This window comes from Silurus meridionalis, chromosome 23, assembly GCF_014805685.1.
Source record: "Silurus meridionalis isolate SWU-2019-XX chromosome 23, ASM1480568v1, whole genome shotgun sequence".
Taxonomy (NCBI): Eukaryota; Metazoa; Chordata; class Actinopteri; order Siluriformes; family Siluridae; genus Silurus; species Silurus meridionalis.
In genome coordinates this window covers 6860883-6885191 of record NC_060906.1, presented here as the reverse complement: position 1 = coordinate 6885191, position 24309 = coordinate 6860883, and the positions used below count along the sequence as shown (strand labels likewise).

The following is a 24309-nucleotide window of genomic DNA, read 5'->3' as shown; positions in this document are numbered from 1 at the left end:
CCCGAGCCCCTCCGAAACGATGTCTCGCTCCCGAGCTCCTCCCACGGCGATGTCTCGCTCCCGAGCCCCTCCGAAACGATGTCTCGCTCCCGAGCCCCTCCGAAACGATGTCTCGCTCCCGAGCCCCTCCGAAACGATGTCTCGCTCCCGAGCCCCTCCGAAACGATGTCTCGCCTCCCGAGCTCCTCCCACAGCAACGTCTTGCTTCCAAGCTCCTCCCTGTTCCTTGAAACTGTTTTTGTATATAAAATTTATATTTTCATATTAGCTATCATGTCTTTTGTGGTCATATTTATATTTAATAATTTTTATGAAAATGAAAATTAATATTTTCATATTAGCTATCATGTCTTTTGTGGTCATATTTATATTTAATAATTTTTATGAAAATGAAAATTAATATTTTCATATTAGCTATCATGTCTTTTGTGGTCATATTTATATTTAATAATTTTTATGAAAATGAAAATTAATATTTTCATATTAGCTATCATGTCTTTTGTGGTCATATTTATATTTAATAATTTTTATGAAAATGAAAATTAATATTTTCATATTAGCTATCATGTCTTTTGTGGTCATATTTATATTTAATAATTTTTATGAAAATGAAAATTAATATTTTCATATTAGCTATCATGTCTTTTGTGGTCATATTTATATTTAATAATTTTTATGAAAATGAAAATTAATATTTTCATATTAGCTATCATGTCTTTTGTGGTCATATTTATATTTAATAATTTTTATGAAAATGAAAATTAATATTTTCATATTAGCTATCATGTCTTTTGTGGTCATATTTATATTTAATAATTTTTATGAAAATGAAAATTAATATTTTCATATTAGCTATCATGTCTTTTGTGGTCATATTTATATTTAATAATTTTTATGAAAATGAAAATTAATATTTTCATATTAGCTATCATGTCTTTTGTGGTCATATTTATATTTAATAATTTTTATGAAAATGAAAATTAATATTTTAAGAGACTTGGGAATCGTATTTTCAGCCTCTAAGAAGCTCACTCTTTGTCAAAACATGATTTGTTATGACATATTTCATCATAAACATGTAAATGAATTGTGGTCAATTGCATGCTGTCTGTGCAAATAAGTGTTAGTTCGAAAAACCATTTTCCTTTCGTTCTACAAGACTGAGACTTGTAGGAAATCGTGTGGAAATCGTGTTTTCAGCGTTTAGGAAGCTCACTCTTGACAGCACTTACAGCACTCTTGACAGCACTTACACGACCTTTCCCAACATAAGCTATTGATACGTTTTTAATTAGAAATGACTTCCTAAACCATATTTTGTCACTTTTTACTGTTTTTAACAGTTTTTTCGTTTTGAAAAAACGTGTGAAAATTAATGTTTTCAAAATAAATATTTTATGAAAGAGGTAATATTTTTGAAAAATTATTAAAAAAATAATAAATAAAAAGTTTTTTGATGATAAAGCTTTTTTTCTTGAGAGAGTGTAAGGCGGGGAACCACCCACTGGTCCAATGGCGGTTTCCAGAGGCGTGGCGAAGGATTCTCGCGCGTTCTAATCTTTCCTTTCACATTAGATAATAAGATTTGGATTAATATATTACTTCATTTTTGTTATTGACCTCTTATCTGACTCCATTTAGATAAAACAATAAATATTTGCATAGGTTGTTATTTTACTAATAGTATAATTTTGATGGATGTTTGTCTAGTTATTCTGATTAAGCTCTGGCATTACGCTCGTTCATTCGGTTCGCACAGTCGCACAAGATCCTAGTATGGGCCCTATAATTAACATACTGGTCAACGGTCATAAGCGAATCAGTATTGGTCGCTGCCAGAGGTTGGACTATATGCTTAAGCGGCCGCTCTCTGCGTGCTCAACTTTAAACATACTTTATTTAGTCCCCTTAGAGGTGACACTTAATTATTACAATAATTATTTCTAACCACAGATAATGAATAGAATAATATTGAAATAATCAGAGGTTGAGGCTGACCCTATTTAGAGTGATCAGAAATGTTACTCCAAACGGAAATACATATTGTTAGCCTCCACGCTTCTAAGTACACTTAAACTAACGCCAAGTGCTAGTCGTATCTCTAAAATCCTCAGTTGATGTATTATTCACTATCTAACTGGGATTTAGGCCGATCCTAGCCTGATTTTCAGTCCTTACGGTAACTGCGGATGCAACGTTATTACTTGCAGTGTCAACATTTACCGAGCAACACAGAATAAAATCAAACATAACAATTTATTAACCAGGTAAGAAAATCACAATTCAAAGCCAATTTATAGTTCAATTAAAATATAACATAAATACAAACCAATAGTATTTACATTTAAACAGGAAATATAAAACCTTTCATACCTGGTAAAGACGACACACAGTAATCGTGCGGGATATCTGTTTACAGATTCCCTGAATTGTTGGTCAGTTCTCCTTAAATACCCAGATAGAGTAAGCATTATGTAAACATTATTTAGTCATGGAAGTTTGCATTGATTGGTTCTTACAGACCTGTGGGAGGCACCTCGCCTGTATACATCTGTAGTGGGGCACGCCCCTTGTATAGAGTTGTGTTTTCTTTAACTTTATTAAAACCTTTTTTTATTATTTGTTCTATTGCTGTGGGAATGGGACCTGTGTACCAGTCGCGATAAACCTTTGTAAAGAAATGAAACATGAACATTTTCTGTCGTTATTTACATGTGATATGACCTTTCTTACACATAATCATCCGGTGTGCTGTAGAATGTTCTGTGTTGAGGATGTAACAGGAAAAGGAGGGGAAGAGTGGTCAGACACTTGTCTGCAGATCCACCATTTGTATGGAGATGTGGTGGTCAAGACCAAGGGTAGCTCTCCGGGGAGCCTACTGTATTCCAGGAAATGTTCTGGTTCTCGAAAGGGGGGGTTGCGGGGTCTTTAGTCCCCTGCCCTGAGTCCTGGAGGAAAACGTGTTGTGTCGTAAAGAGTTCTTTGATGTCTTTGTTGCTCGGCATCTACAGGGCCCACATCCTGGCCCACACCTCTCGGGCATCCATGCTGTGTTCTCGGGGGCCGACCTTTTGGTCAGGATCAAGCAAAGTCTTACAGTTTCCCACTTGGCCCCGTGGGCTAATTTGAATAGGGTACCTGCGGGGTCAGACAAAGCAATTTTTTTTATTTATTTATTTATTTTTTAGAGTCTTTGGAACACGGGTATCTGCAGTGGGCTGAGGGCAAGGGCAGCGTGTGTGGATTCTTGTGTAGATCGTATGAGGTGTCTGAAGTAACAGCACTGGAACATGGTGAAGGTGAAGATCAGGGCACTGCCAATGGCACATCCCCGGAACATCCAGTCCCACCAGGTGTAGGTGTACTGTGCTGACCGAGTGGATGAACTGGATAAAAGTTGTGCAGTCTTTCGTGCCAGGTTGGTTTCAACCTGTGCTTGGTTTAGGTGGTATTCAGTTTGCAGGATCAGTCTTTGTGTCAGGTCCATCGCGTCAACCACAGCTTGGGTGCCTTGCTCATAGAAAGTGTCATCCCACCATGGTGAGGTCTCTGTGTCCATTGGCATTCTTCCTAAAATGTTGACTTGGCCCATTGAAAGTCCTCTGTCACTTCCAAACAGAACGAGTGATTAGCAGAGCAGGTCAGTCCTCCGTAGGTAAAGGAATTCATTTCACTGACAACGCACCACTGTGTGTGAGACACCTGGACAACATCAGAATAACCATGCAGTGACTGAACATTAATAAGTTTGGTGTTGTTGGGAGAGAAAGGTTGCAAAGTGTTACATGTACAGATAACATAATTGTGTGTTTCATGGCAACATGTGCGACTGGTAAACAAGGTCTCAGTACCCTTTTGTGTCATGTATCCAGTGAGGTGATCCCATTTAATTACCTGATCCTTCACTACCACGCCAATCGAGCGTATGGTAGTGGAATTTGGAAAAACCTGATCTGGGTGTATCAAAGGAAAACTGACGAAAAATCCAATACATCCATTACATTCATTTCCTGTAAACATCATTATGGTGGATAGTAACTCAGAATATCTTACATTTTCATTTTCCTGATTCATACCACCTATGTAGATCTAAGATGTCTATGAGGTCATTCAAAACATGTCTAGGCGTTTTGTACAGGCGAAGATCTAGGATTTCTTGTCTAGCAGCAGTGAATAGATCTTGTGCATATGTCCTACAGGCTAAGTCACGTTCAATGGTACGGGTTTGATTGAATAATGTGTGGCTGATCGCAAGAAGCGCCTGCGCTTCGGATCGAACCGCTTTTATGATATTTTCATTGCTATTTGTGATATGTTGAAAACCAGTGGCCACCTGGTTCGCAAACCATGTTGAGAATTGTGATTGTTTGGTAATTTTGTAGTTGTTAGCAATGGAATTAACTGAGCGAAGAGACCTGCTATGTTTCCGAGCAGGTCTCGTTTTGAGCGTGCAGGTGAGATTTGCACGGCAAGTCTGTTTTTGTAGTCATAAATTAAATCATCGATTCGTGACTGTAGCCATGCATAGGTCTTATCATTGTAATCACAGTGATTGATATAAGCAGATAGGATGTTGGAAATATTGTATGATACATGTGTCATCACTAGATTCACATCATGAAATAATGTCTTGTTAATATTCCTTTAATCAGTCCACCAGGAGGAATAGGATATAGTTTTGGACATTCCTTTGGTTTGCTATATCCACAAGTGGTTAAATTAAAACAATGTTTCATTATCCATGAGCAATTCTGTGGCCCGGTGTAATTATCTGGGTCATTGACACATTTTCCCATAATACATGCCTTCTCTCCGGCTAGTCCAGACAAAGGCTTCAGGTTGATTGTTATGAGGTACATATGAAGTTATATCAAATTTATATTCGTATAACTCATATGCGTAGTGTTGATTGTTTCAGTGTGTGTACACCTATATATTGCGGGTTCTAAATTTTTGGTTAAATAACAGATTTTAGGATCTAATCCATTGTCGATTTTTTCGTAGAGAGTGCGCATACTCCCAATTTTTGCTCCTGGTTCTGCTTTAAGTTGATACCAGGCCGTTATGTTGTGAAAAGATGTGCGTGCGGTGTGTCACCTGAAATGTTTACTATAGGGAGATGGTCGGAGCCTACTTTACAGCAAATTTTAGTTGCGCAATTTGGTTCCGTACTACTCCGGGAGGCCACGTGACTAGTTCTCTGGTTGAAAGTGTACTGAAAAATGTGGATGACCTCTTAGTGTATTTCCATACCCATCTCCCACATTCCAGTGTGTGTGAGTGAAAACCTTTTGACCCAGCTTGATGCAAGTGGGTCCAGAAACTTTCCTCTCGTCCGGTCTCCATGGAATTGCTGCAGTCAACCTAGGAGATGAAACAGAGAGAAACTTTAATAATTATTGATTAGCAGAACCTTTGAAGATTTTGCACTGGGACATGTGGTACCATTTCAACTTCCCCTTGACACTTATGGCCACACAGCTATTGCATAAAGCTTTTATCTCATGTGGTCCATGCCATCTGGGTGTGAATGGACCCTGTTTTATAAACACCCGAATCATGATCATGTCACCCTCGGTAAATTTGATCTCAGAAGTTGGGTTAAATTGTGCATCATTCATTAGGTCAGACTGTTGCTGTTTTAAGGTGGTTTGTGTTTGTAACACTGCCAGTCTTTGTTGTAATTGTGTTAGTACAGTCTGTTGTTTTGCAAGCACAAGGGGTCCCAGATCTGCTGGGGTGATTTCTGGGTCTATGGGTAGTTTCATGACTCTGCCTGTCATGAGTTCAAACGGGCTGATGCCTGTGGCTTTGGATGGGGTTGCTCGCAAGACTGTCAGAACTGTTGGCAGTGCATCAGTCCACCTGTTTTGATGTTGCATTATTTGTTTGGAGATGCTTTCTTTTATCGAACGATTTGCCCGTTCCACCATACCTGAGCTTTGCGGCCTGTATGGAACGTGAAATCTTTGTTTGATATGTAGCATTTCACATATGTGTTTCATTATCTGACCTGTGAAGTGTGTTCCTTGGTCAGACTCGATCTGAGTTGGTGTTCCCCAGATTGGCAGGATTTGATTTGCCATTACTCGTGCCACGGTGCGTGCGCTGTTGTCGCGAGTTGGAATTGCGTCTACCCATTTAGAGAATTTATCAATTATGACGAGACAATAGCGATATCCCCCCTTGGCAGTGGGTAATGGACCAATAAAATCTAGCTGTAAGAATTCCCATGGTCCTTTGGGTGGTTCTGGGTGACACAAGTTTGTACGTCCAGTTCTACCCTTCCCAATGTCTGATGCCATTTTTGGCCACCAGAAGTTTTTCTGTATCAGCTGTTGTGTTTTGGGAGCTGATACATGTGCATAATCATGGTATAATTTAATCACTGGTTTCTGGAGGGCCTCTGGAATGATGTATTTCCCATCTCTGAGTTTATATTTTGATTTTGTTTCCAGTTTATGGCCTGTGGCAAAATACCAGGATACGTTTTAATTATTGCTCTATGTGAGATTTAGTCCCTATTCTTTTAACAGAACAAGGGTGTTTTTTAGCTTTAATGTGGCTGTTTCTATGAGTTCCTCCTCTATACTGCTTCTATAATGTCCCTGAGAATCCATGTTTCCTCTAAATTCTTATGCCCCACCGGATTTCTACGGTCTCCGGTCTAACAATGGGCATACCGGCCCGTTCTAATTTATGTGTCTATATTGGGTGTGCGAAACTTTCCCTCAACACTTCTAATAGGCAAAAAGGAACGAACTTACCATAGCAGCTGTAGGTAGGGAAGGAGAAGATCAAACCTCATATCTTCTGTGGGAATCCAAACTGAGTAGTCGCGTCGGAAAGATGTCACCGCCTGTGCAGGTAGAGAGATCACGTTGAGGTCACCAACTTTGTAAGGCGGGGAACCACCCACTGGTCCAACGGCGGTTTCCAGAGGCATGGCGAAGGATTCTCGCGCGTTCTAATCTTTCCTTTCACATTAGATAATAAGATTTGGATTAATATATTACTTCATTTTGTTATTGACCTTTATCTGACTCCATTTAGATAAAACAATAAATATTTGCATAGGTTGTTATTTTACTAATAGTATAATTTTGATGGATGTTTGTCTAGTTATTCTGATTAAGCTCTGGCATTACACTCGTTCATTCGGTTCGCACAGTCGCACAAGATCCTAGTATGGGCCCTATAATTAACATACTGGTCAACGGTCATAAGCGAATCAGTATTGGTCGCTGCCAGAGGTTGGACTATATGCTTAAGCGGCCGCTCTCTGCGTGCTCAACTTTAAACATACTTTATTTAGTCCCCTTAGAGGTGACACTTAATTATTACAATAATTATTTCTAACCACAGATAATGAATAGAATAATATTGAAATAATCAGAGGTTGAGGCTGACCCTATTTAGAGTGATTAGAAATGTTACTCTAAACGGAAATACATATTGTTAGCCTCCACGCTTCTAAGTACACTTAAACTAACGCCAAGTGCTAGTCGTATCTCTAAAATCCTCAGTTGATGTATTATTCACTATCTAACTGGGATTTAGGCCGATCCTAGCCTGATTTCCAGTCCTTACGGTAACTGCGGATGCAACGTTATTACTTGCAGTGTCAACATTTACCGAGCAACACAGAATAAAATCAAACATAACAATTTATTAACCAGGTAAGAAAATCACAATTCAAAGCCAATTTATAGTTCAATTAAAATATAACATAAATACAAACCAATAGTATTTACATTTAAACAGGAAATATAAAACCTTTCATACCTGGTAAAGACGACACACAGTAATCGTATGGGATATCTGTTTACAGATTCCCTGAATTGTTGGTCAGTTCTCCTTAAATACCCAGATAGAGTAAGCATTATGTAAACATTATTTAGCCATGGAAGTTTGCATTGATTGGTTCTTACAGACCTGTGGGAGGCACCTCGCCTGTATACATCTGTAGTGGGGCACGCCCCTTGTATAGAGTTGTGTTTTCTTTAACTTTATTAAAACCTTTTTTTTATTATTTGTTCTATTGCTGTGGGAATGGGACCTGTGTACCAGTCGCGATAAACCTTTGTAAAGAAATGAAACATGAACATTTTCTGTCGTTATTTACATGTGATATGACCTTTCTTACACATAATCATCTGGTGTGCTGTAGAATGTCATATGCAGTGATGTTGGAGATGCTGCAGTATATCATGACATAAAGATCTAAGAAATTTTACGATTTAACACGTATTACGCTGGATGACCTTCCTAACGCAACCCTACCCATTTATACGGGCTTGGGACTGGCACTGTTTGTGCATCCCTAATGGCTGGGTTCGGTTCCCTGACCGGGAATCGAACTGTGATAAACAATAACAGAGACGACTTTCTTGTTAATAATATACTTTTGATGGGAAAATTTTATATACAAAATCGAAATACTTGAAACCAACGGGTTTTTTTTGCATTTTATAATGAGTTTATTTCTTTCACAACAGCCCTAAAAGTGATTAGAAAGAAAAATGCAATGAATCCTCTGTCCTTCATAGAAAAATATGATTTACAGAATAAACCATAGCCCTGTTTATTTTTATCCTTTTTTTTTACTTAAATTGTATTATTATTATTATAAATTGTATTTATGTATGTGTATATATTTGTATTTTCATGCACCTGTTCTGTGTATTGTAATGTAAATTGTACATGTTATTGCCATGTTGTTTGTATATGGTTATTTGCATAATAAAACATAAATAAATAAATAAATAAATAAATAAATAAATAAATAAATAAATAAATAAAAGGTGGAAAAAAAATTTGTACTTCCTGTATATTTTGGATGACAGGTGTCTCATCCAATGATTGATAAGTTTCCATTCACAAACTATACCTACCTTTTCCGGTTTGTCTAAATTGTCGTTGTGTTTTTTGGATTTGTTAATGTGTTTCGTGCAACGATTCAGACAAACCGGAAAAGGTAGGTATAGTTTGTGAATGGAAACTTACAGATCATTGGACAAGACACCTGTCAGTCAAGATATACAGGTGAGTGACAGGTGTATCGTCCAATGATCTTTAAGTCGTTGTGTTTTTGGATTTGTTAATGTGTTTTTGAATTTGTTATTTTGTCTTTGAATTTGTTATTTTGTTTTTGGATTTGTTAATGTTTTTGGATTTGTTAATTTGTTTTCGGATTTGTTAATGTGTTTTTGGATTTGTTGTTTTGTTTTTGAATTTGTTATTTTGTTTTTGGATTTGTTAATGTTTTTGGATTTGTTAATTTGTTTTCGGATTTGTTAATTTGTTTTTGGATTTGTTAATTTGTTTTTGGATTAGTTGTTTTGTTTTTGAATTTGTTAATTTGTTTTTGGATTTGTTAATTTGTTTTTGGATTTGTTAATTTGTTTTTGGATTTGTTGTTTTGTTTTTGAATTTGTTAATTTGTTTTTGGATCTGTTAATTTGTTTTTGTATTTGTTAATTTGTTTTTGTATTTGTTAATGTGTTTTGCACTTCTCGGCCACCGTACATAAGGTCGAAACCTTGAGAGGAACTCAAGAGGAAATCTGTCCTCATCTGGGTTGCACCGAATGGCCATTTATAGAAGCTATACGATGTAGCGGGGTACAGTGATGGTGATCAGAAGCGCAATGTAGTCCTGAGACAATGTAGCAGTCTGTTGACATTAACTACAGTCCAATCCATCCTCAAAACACCCATACTTACTCTGGATTTTTTATGGAACCACCCAAGGCATTGATAAGAAACCGTCCCAAGCTGCACAGAGTGGCCTCAAGTCAAAGAGAACACTATCAGCAGGCCTGGACAAATTGGACGAAGAAGAGCAAGTGGATGAAGCCTGGACGAAGTGGGAGCACCCACGGAGGGGAGAGGTTCAGGAACAGTTGTCAGTGGAACCTCAGAAGCATGTTTAACTTGACCGAGAGAGAGAGAGGGAGAGGGTGAGAAAAGGGGTGACAGGAAGAGAAGGATATGGATTATTATGTGTCTTTATTGTTGTATGAAAGTTAATGTCACTGTGCAGTTTGGACTACGGCAAGACTCGCTATGGCAGCATATCTGCGCCTTTATCTAAGAAAAAATCTACTGATAAAAGGCTTCACTGAATAAATACGTTTTCCACCTCGACTTGAACACTGAGACTGTGTCCGAGTCCCGAACACTGATTGGAAGGTTGTTCCATAACTGTGTGGCTTTATAAGAGAAAGATCTGCCCCCTGCTGTAGTCATCATTATTTGAGGTACCAACAGATAGCCTGCACCTTTTGATCTAAGTAGACCTGGAGAATTATACTCACACAGAAGTTCACTCAGATACTGCGGTAAGAGACCGTTAAGTGCTTTATACGTCAGTAGTAGTATTTTATAATCAAGGCAAGATTTGATTAAAAGCCAGTGTAGACTGAATAAAACAGGGGTGATGTAGTCATACAGTGGTCCAGTGGTACAGTGGTTATCGAATGGCTCGGATATCGAACATTCCGGTTAGCGAACGGTTTTGCCGAACAAAATTTGTGTCCGGTGAACGAACAAAGTTCCAGTTATCGAACGCCACCCACGCTGCCCAACCAGCACGAGGGGAAGAAACTGCTTCCGCTTCAACCATCGCTGAGTAAGCATCTATCGCAACTTCTGTTTGTGAACAATATTAGTGATATTTAGCGGTAAGTAAGGTAAAAATTTTGTTTCTTACTCTTGTAAAGTTGTTAACTTATACTTTTAATAATCCGATAATCCGGCAAAAGGCAGTCCATAAATAATATCCACGGTGCTTTACGGAGGAAGCCTGATTGCGATGAGCTCAATGTGGGCTCATGCATGAGCAAGGAACAGGGAATTCCCTGAAGCACCGAGGTATGACAGCCACCGAAGGGGGCGTGGCAGGGGGATTCCTGACAGTATTAATACGGCTAAAAACAGGAAAAAATTGTTAATTATTGGGTATGGTGGAGTTCGGGAACGGATTAATTGGTTTTCCATTATTTCTTATGGGATAATTAGGTCCGGTTTTCAAACATTCCGGATTTCGAACGGTTTTAAGGGACGAATTAAGTTCGATAACCGGGGGACCACTGTATTTTCTAGATGTAGTGATGATGCTTGCTGCTGCATTCTGAACTAACTGAAGCTTATTTATGCACTTATTTGAACACCCAGACAGTAAAGCTTTACAGTAGTCTAATCTAGATGTAACAAAAGAATGACTAGTTTTTCTGCATCCGGTAACAACGTCATATTTCAAATTTTAGCAATATTTCTAAGTTGAAATAAAGCGATCCTGGTGATATTATTAATTTGAGCCTCAATGGAAAGACTAGGGTCAATAATAACACCAAGGTCTTTGACAGCCATACACGCTGAAACAAAAACACCATCCAGAAAAGCTACGTAATCGGAAAGTTTGCTTCTAGCTGCATGTGGTCCTAGTAAAAGTACGTCCATCTTATGAGTTGAGCAAAAGAAAGTTATCAAGCATCCTCTGTCTGATGTCCTTTACACACTCCTTAACATTGTAAAGCTGATCTCTCTCATCTGGCTTTGCTAAAATATACAGCTGTGTATCACCATCATAGCAATGGAAGCGAATACCATGTTTATGTATAATTTCACCCAGAGGCAGCATATATAAAGAGAAGAGCAGTGAGCCTAAGACAGATCATTGCAGAACACCAAATTTTACCTCAGAGAGTGTGGAGAACTCACCATTTACATCAACAAACTTATAGAAATGAGTAAAATAAGATCTGAGTCAAGAGAGAGCTGTTCCTTTAATTCCAACAATTCCTGGTCAGTAATAATTTCGTTTATAGTAAGCGATTTTGACGTGAGAGATTTAATATTCAACAATCCTATATTTAGATCAGATGTGCTGGCTGTGCGTTCAGTCCTATTTAATTTAATGTAAATCAGGTGACCTAAACAGTTTCTTTGAGAATTCCTACATTTTGGTTTCACTGGAGATTTCAAACACTCCAACCTGAGATCTGTTTTTCAAAAATTTCATCGCAATATCTTCTGCTCTACCAGAGGAGACAAAACACTGGACCAGGTGTACACAAACATACCTGGGGCATACACAGCCATTCCTTTCCCCCCCTTGGGTCTGATCACCTCTCTTTGTTCATGCTACCCAAATACACACCACTGATCCAACAGGTGAAACCAGCTGTGAGGACAGTAAAGGTATGGCCAGAGGGGGCCTCTACAGCAACAGTTTCAGGATACTGACTGGAACGTGTTTGCCTCACGGGCCACACTGGACTATTAGACGAACATGGACATTTACACTTCATCTGTTTTGGATCATATCAACACGTGCATTGACAATGTCACTACCGTCAAACATGTGAAATGCTTTCTAATCAGAAGCCGTGGATAAAATCTGAAGTCCGTCTCCTGTTGAAAGCAAGAGATGCTGCCTTTAAATCTGGCAACGTAGAGGACTACAACAGAGCCAGGGCCAACCTGAAAAAAGGCATTAGGAGAGCAAAACTCATATTCAAACTCCACAACACTTCCACAACTCTGACCCCAGACGCATCTGGAAAGGCATCCAGACCATCACAGACTACAGACGTACAGCTCAACCAACCAGCAGTGCCTTCGAACCAGACAAACTCAATCGCTTTTTTGCTTGTTTCGATCAAAGCACAGGACATTTTACCTCAACCACGGACTCTTCTACAGCTTACAGCCCACTTTCACTCTCAATAACAGATGTCTTTTCAGCGTTTAATAGAGTGGATGCACGCAAGGCAGCTGGCCCGGATGGCATTCTCAGAGCATGCGCTGGACAACTGGCACAGGTTTTCACTGACATTTTCAACCAGTCACTGGCCCAAGCAACGGCTCCTACATGCCTGAAGACTACAACAATCCTACCTGTGCCTAAGCACTCAGCCGAATGCCTGAATGACTTTCACCCAGTTGCACTCACCCCTATTGCTATGAAGTGCTTTGAGAAACAGGACCTGAATCACTTCACTGTGGGCCTACCATTGAAATTTCTTTATGTACATGATGTGCGTTAATAAATGAGAATGTGCATGCACGTGTTTTTGGAGGGTTTTTTTTACACAACAGCGTTGTTGCAATTTGTTTGATGAAGGCATGCTATAAAAATCTACATACAGTACATGTTTGTTAACTGTCAGGAATCCACCTGCCACGCTCCCTTCAGCCACCTTCAGCATGTCAGGTGTTTTCTCAGCCGCTTTCTCTGAAGCTCCCGGCTTCAATCGCGCACATATGGTGCTCGTTTAGCATCATCACCAGCTCCTATTTAAACTTCCACGCTCTCACCGTCCGTTATTGTTGGTATTTGTTGTTTTACGGCGGTCGTTGTTATCGCTCATGCGTATCTCGGTACGTGCCTTCCCACCGGCACTCTCTCAACGGCTGCGCTTTTCTTCCCAAAGCGCATCGCGGATTCCCCCGATCCTGTCGTTGTTAATTCTATGCTTTTGCTGTTCATCCCACGTTCCTTGCCGCACTCCTACCAAGCGCGGCTTTCGCCTCCCGTTCATCGCATAACATTTAACAACAAAAGACATATGTGCACTAACTAACAGCAGAGATTCACCAGTATACAATACAACACCTGTAGCATCTGTAAGGCTTGATTTTTCCGCCACTTTCGCGGGTTCTTCTGCGGCTGCACAGTGCGGATCAACGTTAAATGGCAAATTTTCCCCTTGTGCTCGAGATATTAGGGTTCGGCGACATAAAAAAGTCGACATAACCATTAAAAAATGCTTAGACAAAGCGAGAATTTGGCGGTTCCACTTCAAAAACGTTCACTTAATAGGGTTGTCGAGTTAACCGAGGTCGAGATAAGTGGGTTCCACTGTATATATATATATATATATATATATATATATATATATATATATATATATATACAGTTGTGTTCAAAATTATTCAACCCCCAATGCTGTAAATGGTTTTAGGGAATTTAGTGTACATTTGTAATTGTATTCAGAATGAAATCCTACAAGGACTTCTTAAAGAACCATATGCAACTAAAATGACATCAATTAGTTTTGTAATACAGTAGTAAATGTTTCTTTTGTGAATTCTTCATTGACATAATTATTCAACCCCTTAAAGACTACCACTCTGAAGAACAGAGGTTCAATGAAGTGTTTTCAATCAGGTATTGAAAACACCTGTGGATATCAGGGAGCAGCAATAAAGCCTAATAAGCACCAATTAGGCAGCTTTAAAATGACTGTGATACTCAGCTCCTTCTAGACATTTACTGGTGTGGTTACAAACATGGTGAGGTCAAGAGAATGGTCCAGGAAGACAAGAGAACAGGTGATTACTCTTCACAGGAAGGGCAATGGCTATAAGAAGATTGCAAAGATGTTAAACATACCAAGAGACACCATAGGAAGCATCATTCGCAAATTCAAGGCAAAGGGCACTGTTGAAACGCTACCTGGTCGTGGCAGAAAGAAGATGCTGACTTCGACTGCTGTGCGCTACCTGAAGCGTAGAGTGGAGAAAAGTCCCCGTGTGACTGCTGAGGAACTGAGAAAAGATTTGTCAGATGTGGGTACTGAAGTTTCTGCTCAGACAATATGGCGCACCCTGCGTAATGAAGGCCTCCATGCCAGAACTCCCAGGCGCACCCCCTTGCTGTCCCCAAAGAATAAGAAGAGTCGACTGCAGTATGCCAAAAGTCATGTGGACAAACCACAGAAGTTTTGGGATAGTGTTCTGTGGACTGATGAAACTTTAGAACTGATAATGATGTGAGCTCAGAAAAGACATTTGTGGTTATTTCATTATAAATGTTATGTTATATTTGTCTGACCTACACGTGCCTCTTTGATTTAATTGTAAGCAGGATGACTGAATGATCATAATCAATGTCAAACCGACCAAAACAATCAATTTCAGTGGGGGTTGAATAATTTTGAACACAACTGTATCTCGACCTCGGTTAACTCGGCAAAAAATTTTGCTTTGTCTTAGCATTAATTCAATTATGATTAGAAATATAAAAATTCATTTTTTAGGAATAACTATCCTATTTTTATATTTAAAAAATAATATTGTTGTGACAGCATATCTCGTCATTTTTTTTTTTTTTTTTTTTTTTTAAGAATTGCACTTTTTAACGATATTTCTAATGAAATTCTGCTTATACTAATAATAAAATCTTTGAGTCCAATATGATTTGCCATGCCATGTTTTCATTAATGTATTGCCTTACGTTACATAATGGTTTTATTATTTATTATTATTATTTCAAATAAGAGCATATTTTTATTATAAATGAAAAATTATCTAAACTTTGTCATGTCACTAATTTAATTTTTTTATTTTAAAGTATTTTAAATCGTTTTTAATAAAATTATGCTCTCTAAACGCTGCGGCCCGGGTTCGATCCCTGGTCAGGGAACCAACCCCAGCCATTAGGGTTGCACAAGCCTTAGTGCTGGTCCCAAGCTGGTCCCAACTCTCCCCAATTAATGGGGAGGGTTGCATTAGGAAGGCATCCATATCCTATAAAAAAATAAACTTATAAAAACAAACTAAAAAACGTACTTTCAGCTTCTCCCTTTAGGGAGCGGACCATCCGTATGTTTGATTTGGCACATGTTTTTATGCTGGATGCCCTTTCTAACACAACCCTCCCTATTAATTGGGGAGGGTTGGGACCAGCTTGACCTGGTCCAGATGACCTTTCATATTTGTTGATTTTAGTTAAACTTTAATTAATATGAACATTTAGGTGAATGTACAGTGGAACCCAGTTATGTCGATGTCCTAGGGGGTCGCCAAAAAGCGTCGAGATAACCGATGATCGAGATAAACGAAAATCAAAATGGCGGCAGTATATTAACGTGCTTGAAATTTCTTTATGTACATGATGTGCGTTAATAAATGAGAATGTGCATGCACATGTTTTTGAAGGGGTTTTTTACACAACAGCGTTGCCGCGATTTGTTTGATGAAGGCATGCTATAAAAATGTACATACGTTTGTTAACAACAAAAGGCATAAGTGCACCTACTAACAGCAGAGATTTACCAGTATACAATACAAACCACCGTCCATTCTCCATACAAACCTTTATTATATTCTCCAACATTATAAACACACAGATCGCTCAAAAAAAAAAAACAGCGGCTGCACAGTGCCGTCTCACATTTAGTCCACATGTGGAAAAAAAGAAAAATAAACAGTAACTAAGTTTCTGAAAACTTACGACCATCAGGCTGAAGTAATCCGCACAAACACACAAAGCAAAGTGTCCGAAAAAACTTACGTCCGCGATGCCGAGGGGGAGATAAGCCGAGCGAGAGAGAGAGAGAGAGAGAGAGAGAGAGAGAGTTTGTAAATGAAAAATAGGAAATTCAAAATACCGCGACGACGGCGCAGTCCGAAAACCCCGGAAGATCCAAAACCGAACCCGAAACCAAAACGAGGGACAGAAAAGTCTCAAACGTGAACGGCAAGGGGCGTGGCAGGTGCTTTCTCGGCCGCTTTCTCTGAAGCTCCCGGCTTCAACTCCTTACCGAGAGAGCCGTGCTCCTTACCCTGCTCGCGCTTTTTTTTTTTTTTTTTTTGAGCGATCTGTGTGTTTATAATGTTGGAGAATATAATAAAGGTTTGTATGGAGAATGGACGGTGGTTTGTATTGTATACTGGTAAATCTCTGCTGTTAGTAGGTGCACTTATGCCTTTTGTTGTTAACAAACGTATGTACATTTTTATAGCATGCCTTCATCAAACAAATCGTGGCAACGCTGTTGTGTAAAAAACCCTCCAAAAACACATGCATGTACATTCTCATTTATTAACGCACATCATGTACATAAAGAAATTTCAAGCACGTTAATATACTGCCGCCATTTTGATTTTTGTTTATCTCGATCATCGGTTATCTCGATGCTTTTTGGCGACCCCCTAGGACATGACATAACCGGGTTCCACTGTACTTTCATATATTTCAAATATGAACAAGATGATGAAACACTGCAAATATTGTCTTGATTTTGGAAAAGGTGCATAAAAATGTAAACAAACAAAAAACATACAGGCTATTTAGTTTTCCCTCTCATTCCATATTGTCCAAGACAGATGCTTGGTATTTTCTCTTGGCAGAAATTACATTGATGTTTGAGGCTAGGTTCTGAGTTGTGCAAACACTCAGGATAAAGTGGAGGTGTACATCAGTGAGATGACTTCCTTATGGGTTTTGTGTATCTTCATTGCAGTGAAAGGTTGCTCACTCACATATGTACTACCAAACATGCAGTGCTTTTAGGCAGCTTTTAGGAACACCTGGGCCATCGTTTTAGGGATGAAGTGGAACTGTGTGGGCTCTACACAGTCATACTTTGCCTTAAGTGTGCCATTACAATGGAGTTGTATGAGCTCCATCTGAAGGTTTACAGGTGCTTTCTGCATGTCAACTGCAACTTAATTAATAAACAGTCCAAAGTTAATTTCTATTTTATCAGCAAAATGCACAGTTGTGAACACAAAGGTGGAGACTCAACTGCTCAGTTGTATGAATAAGATAATTGTAAGTTGCTCTGGATAAAAGCGTCTACCAAGTGCCATACCTAAATGTAAATATTTAATCCACAATAGAACATAAAAAAATATATAAAATGGGGAAAATTGTGCCATTTTAAAGGGGGGAAAAAATGACAATTTTTGTTTTGATAGCTGCAACACCAAACAACATAATTGGGACAGGGACATATTTACACTGCATAGCATCCCCGTCTTCTTTTAACAAGAAATGTATAATTTGCCAGATGTTTCCAACTGATGAAAGGTCTGGACTACACTCTTCTACTATGAAGCTTTGTTGTTGTAATAGATGCACTAAGTGGCTTAGCATTGTCTTGCTGGATTCTAGCCTGTGTCTTGCCCCACCAGATGATGCCATTCTGTCCATGTGTCCCTCATTAGTCACTGTTGCTTCTACCTAGGCCCCATTTGCCCCAGTGTATATAAGTTGCCCATTTTTGTCTGTTTCTTGCTTGGTCTTTGCCTGCTCTGTTTATGTCATTCGTGATCTCAAGTTTCTCCTGTTCTCTTTTTTGAGTGTTTTGCTTCTCCTTGTTTTACACTTTGCCAAAGTAATTAGTCTTTAGTTTTTTCGTCCTAAATTATTTTTCTAGAAATTTATTTTTATATTCTTAATTTAGATTGTTCTGGTTTTCTTTTCCTGAATTCCTGAGTTTTGACCACTGCTTGTTCCCTTTTCCTTTTGCCCCTTTCTGGACTTTTTGAAAATTATCGTTCATGTCTCCCACGCAGTACACCTATTGAACCCCATGTTGTGACAGGATAAAAGCATATGTTGCTCTCAAACCTATATATACCTTTCAACATTGATGGTGCCTTTACAGATACACAAGCAGCCCATATATGTGTATAGTAGGCTTGTTTAAGTAAAAATAATATATATATATTTTTTTTACTTTGAAATGTTGTACTCTCTTTTGTGAAGAGCTCCGTGTCCAGAGTATCTAGCAATGAATAAAGCTACACTAGCATGCTAGATTACAAACTTAAAGAAATTTGTGATGGTCAGGTTGACAGACGAGGTCGGACAGGAGTCTCCATGGACTATGATGTTTGCGGATGATATTGTAATTTGTGCTGAGAGTAGGGAGCAGGTTGAGAAGAGCCTGGAGAGGTGGAGGTACGTGCTGGAGAGAAGGGGAATGAAAGTTCAGTAGGAGTAAGACAGGGTAAATGTTTGTATATGAGAGGGAGGGCAGTGGAGTGGTGCGGTTGCAAGAAGAAGAGGTGGAGAAGTTGAGGAAGTTTAAGTACTTGCGGTCAACAGTGCAAAGTAATGGAGAGTGTGCTTGAATTGAGAAGGGGCTGGGGGGATCCAGGACCCCCCATAAGGCATTAGGGTACCCCCATGACATGTAAAAATAGACTTTGGGGGGTCCCCAGGATTAAAAAATTAATAAATAATTTTTTTTTTTTTTTACCAAGATTTGGTAAAAGATATATGAAATTACACAACAACTGGGGACCCCCCATAAGACTTGACTTAATTTGAGCACTGGTTAGAGAAGTGAAGAAAAGAGTGCAGGCAGGGTGGAGTGGGTGGAGAAGAGTGATAGCAGGAGTGATTTGTGATAGAAGAGTATCTGCAAGAGTGAAAGGGAAAGTTCATAGGGCTAGTGTTGAGACCAGCAATGTATGGATTAGAAACAGTGGCATTGAGTAAAAGACAGGAGATGGAGCTGGAGGTAGCAGAGCTGAAGATGTTGAGGCTTTCATTAGGAGTGACGAGAATGGACAGGATTAGAAATTAGTTTATTAGAGGGACAGTGCATGTAAAACGTTTTAGAGACAAAGTGGGAGGCGCGATTGAGATGGTTTGGACATGTGCAGAGGAGGGACATGGGGTATATTGGTAGGAGAATGCTGAGGATGGAGTTGTCAGAAAGGAGGAAAAGAGGAAGACTAAGGAGGAGGCTTATGGATGTGATGCAAGAGGCAGATGTAGAGGACAGAGGGCTATGGAGAGGATGATCTGATTTGGTGGCCCCTAATGGGAGCAGCCGAAGAAGAAGAAGAAGAAGAAAAATGTAATAAAGAAATTTTATATATATATATATATATATATATATATATATATATATATATATATATATATATATATAAAAATAACATCTTCAATATCATTGTTTTACTATTTGTCAATTGTTTAAAAATATTGAATCTTTTTATTTTATTATTTCTCCCATTTTAATAATATTGCCATAAAATAGCTTTTTGCAGTTTAAAATTTTTTCATTCTTAAAATAGCATAACTATTACTAATTGTTAACAATTTAATGGAGTTAATAATTGCACCATAAATAAATAAAAAATTTTTTATTTTTCTTCTGCAGTAAATTCCAGCAGGCTACTTCACCAGCTCTTTTTATATACAGTGAGGAAAATAAGTATTTGAACACCCTGCTATTTTGCAAGTTCTCCCACTGATGAAAGGTCTGGACTACACTCTTCTACTATGAAGCTTTGTTGTTGTAATAGATGCACTAAGTGGCTTAGCATTGTCTTGCTGGATTCTAGCCTGTGTCTTGCCCCACCAGATGATGCCATTCTGTCCATGTGTCCCTCATTAGTCACTGTTGCTTCTACCTAGGCCCCATTTGCCCCAGTGTATATAAGTTGCCCATTTTGTCTGTTTCTTGCTTGGTCTTTGCCTGCTCTGTTTATGTCATTCGTGATCTCAAGTTTCTCCTGTTCTCTTTTTTGAGTGTTTTGCTTCTCCTTGTTTTACACTTTGCCAAAGTAATTAGTCTTTAGTTTTTTCGTCCTAAATTATTTTTCTAGAAATTTATTTTTATATTCTTAATTTAGATTGTTCTGGTTTTCTTTTCCTGAATTCCTGAGTTTTGACCACTGCTTGTTCCCTTTTCCTTTTGCCCCTTTCTGGACTTTTTGAAAATTATCGTTCATGTCTCCCACGCAGTACACCTATTGAACCCCATGTTGTGACAGGATAAAAGCATATGTTGCTCTCAAACCTATATATACCTTTCAACATTGATGGTGCCTTTACAGATACACAAGCAGCCCATATATGTGTATAGTAGGCTTGTTTAAGTAAAATAATATATATATATATATATATATATATATATAAATAACATCTTCAATATCATTGTTTTACTATTTGTCAATTGTTTAAAAATATTGAATCTTTTATTTTATTATTTCTCCCATTTTAATAATATTGCCATAAAATAGCTTTTTGCAGTTTAAAATTTTTTCATTCTTAAAATAGCATAACTATTACTAATTGTTAACAATTTAATGGAGTTAATAATTGCACCATAAATAAATAAAAAATTTTTTATTTTTCTTCTGCAGTAAATTCCAGCAGGCTACTTCACCAGCTCTTTTTATATACAGTGAGGAAAATAAGTATTTGAACACCTGTCTATCAGCTAGAATTCTGACCCTCAAAGACCTGTTAGTCTGCCTTTAAAATGTCCACCTCCACTACATTTATTATCCTAAATTAGATGCACCTGTTTGAGGTCGTTAGCTGCATAAAGACACCTGTCCACCCATACAATCAGTAAGAATCCAACTACTAACATGGCCAAGACCAAAGAGCTGTCCAAAGACACTAGAGACAAAATTGTACACCTCCACAAGGCTGGAAAGGGCTACGGGAAATTGCCAAGCAGCTTGGTGAAAAAAGGTCCACTGTTGGAGCAATCATTAGAAAATGGAAGAAGCTAAACATGACTGTCAATCTCCCTCGGACTGGGGCTCCATGCAAGATCTCACCTCGTGGGGTCTCAATGATCCTAAGGAAGGTGAGAAATCAGCCCAGAACTACAGGAGGAGCTGGTCAATGACCTGAAAAGAGCTGGGACCACCGTTTCCAAGGTTACTGTTGGTAATACACTAAGGCGTCATGGTTTGAAATCATGCATGGCACGGAAGGTTCCCCTGCTTAAACCAGCACATGTCCAGGCAAGTCTTAAGTTTGCCAATGACCATTTGGCTGATCCAGAGGAGTCATGGGAGAAAGTCATGTGGTCAGATGAGACCAAAATAGAACTTTTGGGTCATAATTCCACTAAACGTGTTTGGAGGAAGAAGAATGATGAGTACCATCCAAGAACACCATCCCTACTGTGAAGCATGGGGGTGGTAGCATCATGCTTTGGGGGTGTTTTTCTGCACATGGGACAGGGCAACTGCACTGTATTAAGGAGAGGATGACCGGGGCCATGTATTGCGAGATTTTGGGGAACAACCTCCTTCCCTCAGTTAGAGCATTGAAGATGGGTCGAGGCTGGGTCTTCCAACATGACAATGACCTGAAGCACACAGCCAGGATAACCAAGGAGTGGCTGTAAGAAGCATATCAAGGTTCTGGCGTGGCCTAGCCAGTCTCCAGACCTAAACCCAATAGAGAATCTTTGGAGGGAGCTCAAACTCCGTGTTTCTCATCGAAACCTGACTGATCTAGAGAAGATCTGTGTGGAGGAGTGGGCCAAAATCCCTCCTGCAGTGTGTGCAAACCTGGTGAAAAACTACAGGAAAAGTTTGTGGTTTCTGGATTTTTTTTTTTAGATTATGTCCTCACAGTGGACATGCACCTACGATGACAATTTCAGACCCCTCCATGATTTCTAAGTGGGAGAACTTGCAAAATAGCAGGGTGTTCAAATACTTATTTTCCTCACTGTATCTCGGAACATACAGTATGGTTAAGAGCTTTTAAACAGACATGGAAAAAACGAACATCCCAAATGCCTTAATTCTCCTCACAGCAGCTGGTGTAGAGTAAAAATGTCCAAGGAATGCATTCAAAGTTTATTATCATCAGTAAAAATCACACAATTTTTTTTTTTTACCAAGATTTGGTAAAAGATATATGAAATTACACAACAACTGGGGACCCCCCATAAGACTTGACTTAATTTGAGCACTGGTTAGAGAAGTGAAGAAAAGAGTGCAGGCAGGGTGGAGTGGGTGGAGAAGAGTGATAGCAGGAGTGATTTGTGATAGAAGAGTATCTGCAAGAGTGAAAGGGAAAGTTCATAGGGCTAGTGTTGAGACCAGCAATGTATGGATTAGAAACAGTGGCATTGAGTAAAAGACAGGAGATGGAGCTGGAGGTAGCAGAGCTGAAGATGTTGAGGCTTTCATTAGGAGTGACGAGAATGGACAGGATTAGAAATTAGTTTATTAGAGGGACAGTGCATGTAAAACGTTTTAGAGACAAAGTGGGGAGGCGCGATTGAGATGGTTTGGACATGTGCAGAGGAGGGACATGGGGTATATTGGTAGGAGAATGCTGAGGATGGAGTTGTCAGAAAGGAGGAAAAGAGGAAGACTAAGGAGGAGGCTTATGGATGTGATGCAAGAGGCAGATGTAGAGGACAGAGGGCTATGGAGAGGGATGATCTGATTTGGTGGCCCCTAATGGGAGCAGCCGAAAGAAGAAGAAGAAGAAGAAGAAAAATGTAATAAAGAAATTTTATATATATATATATATATATATATATATATATATATATATATATATATATATATATATATATAAATAACATCTTCAATATCATTGTTTTACTATTTGTCAATTGTTTAAAAAATATTGAATCTTTTTTATTTTTATTATTTCTCCCATTTTAATAATATTGCCATAAAATAGCTTTTTTGCAGTTTAAAATTTTTTTCATTCTTAAAATAGCATAACTATTACTAATTGTTAACAATTTAATGGAGTTAATAATTGCACCATAAATAAATAAAAAAATTTTTTTTATTTTTTCTTCTGCAGTAAATTCCAGCAGGCTACTTCACCAGCTCTTTTTTATATACAGTGAGGAAAATAAGTATTTGAACACCCTGCTATTTTGCAAGTTCTCCCACTTAGAAATCATGGAGGGGTCTGAAATTGTCATCGTAGGTGCATGTCCACTGTGAGAGACATAATATGAAAAAAAAAATCCAGAAATCACATGTATGATTTTTAAACTATTTATTTGTATGATACAGCTGCAAATAAGTATTTGAACACCTGTCTATCAGCTAGAATTTTGACCCTCAAAGACCTGTTAGTCTGCCTTTAAAATGTCCACCTCCACTACATTTATTATCCTAAATTAGATGCACCTGTTTGAGGTCGTTAGCTGCATAAAGACACCTGTCCACCCCATACAATCAGTAAGAATCCAACTACTAACATGGCCAAGACCAAAGAGCTGTCCAAAGACACTAGAGACAAAATTGTACACCTCCACAAGGCTGGAAAGGGCTACGGGGAAATTGCCAAGCAGCTTGGTGAAAAAAGGTCCACTGTTGGAGCAATCATTAGAAAATGAAAAAAGCTAAACATGACTGTCAATCTCCCTCGGACTGGGGCTCCATGCAAGATCTCACCTCGTGGGGTCTCAATGATCCTAAGGAAGGTGAGAAATCAGCCCAGAACTACACGGGAGGAGCTGGTCAATGACCTGAAAAGAGCTGGGACCACCGTTTCCAAGGTTACTGTTGGTAATACACTAAGGCGTCATGGTTTGAAATCATGCATGGCACGGAAGTTTCCCCTGCTTAAACCAGCACATGTCCAGGCAAGTCTTAAGTTTGCCAATGACCATTTGGCTGATCCAGAGGAGTCATGGGAGAAAGTCATGTGGTCAGATGAGACCAAAATAGAACTTTTGGGTCATAATTCCACTAAACGTGTTTGGAGGAAGAAGAATGATGAGTACCATCCCAAAAACACCATCCCTACTGTGAAGCATGGGGG

At 38.8% G+C, this 24309-nt stretch overlaps 1 pseudogene; it reads right to left on the bottom strand.

The window, feature by feature from the left end:
* Nucleotides 1–3151: 3151 nt before the first annotated feature.
* Nucleotides 3152–4640, bottom strand: LOC124377233 (annotated as a pseudogene).
* Between the last annotated feature and the right edge of the window lie 19669 nt (nt 4641–24309).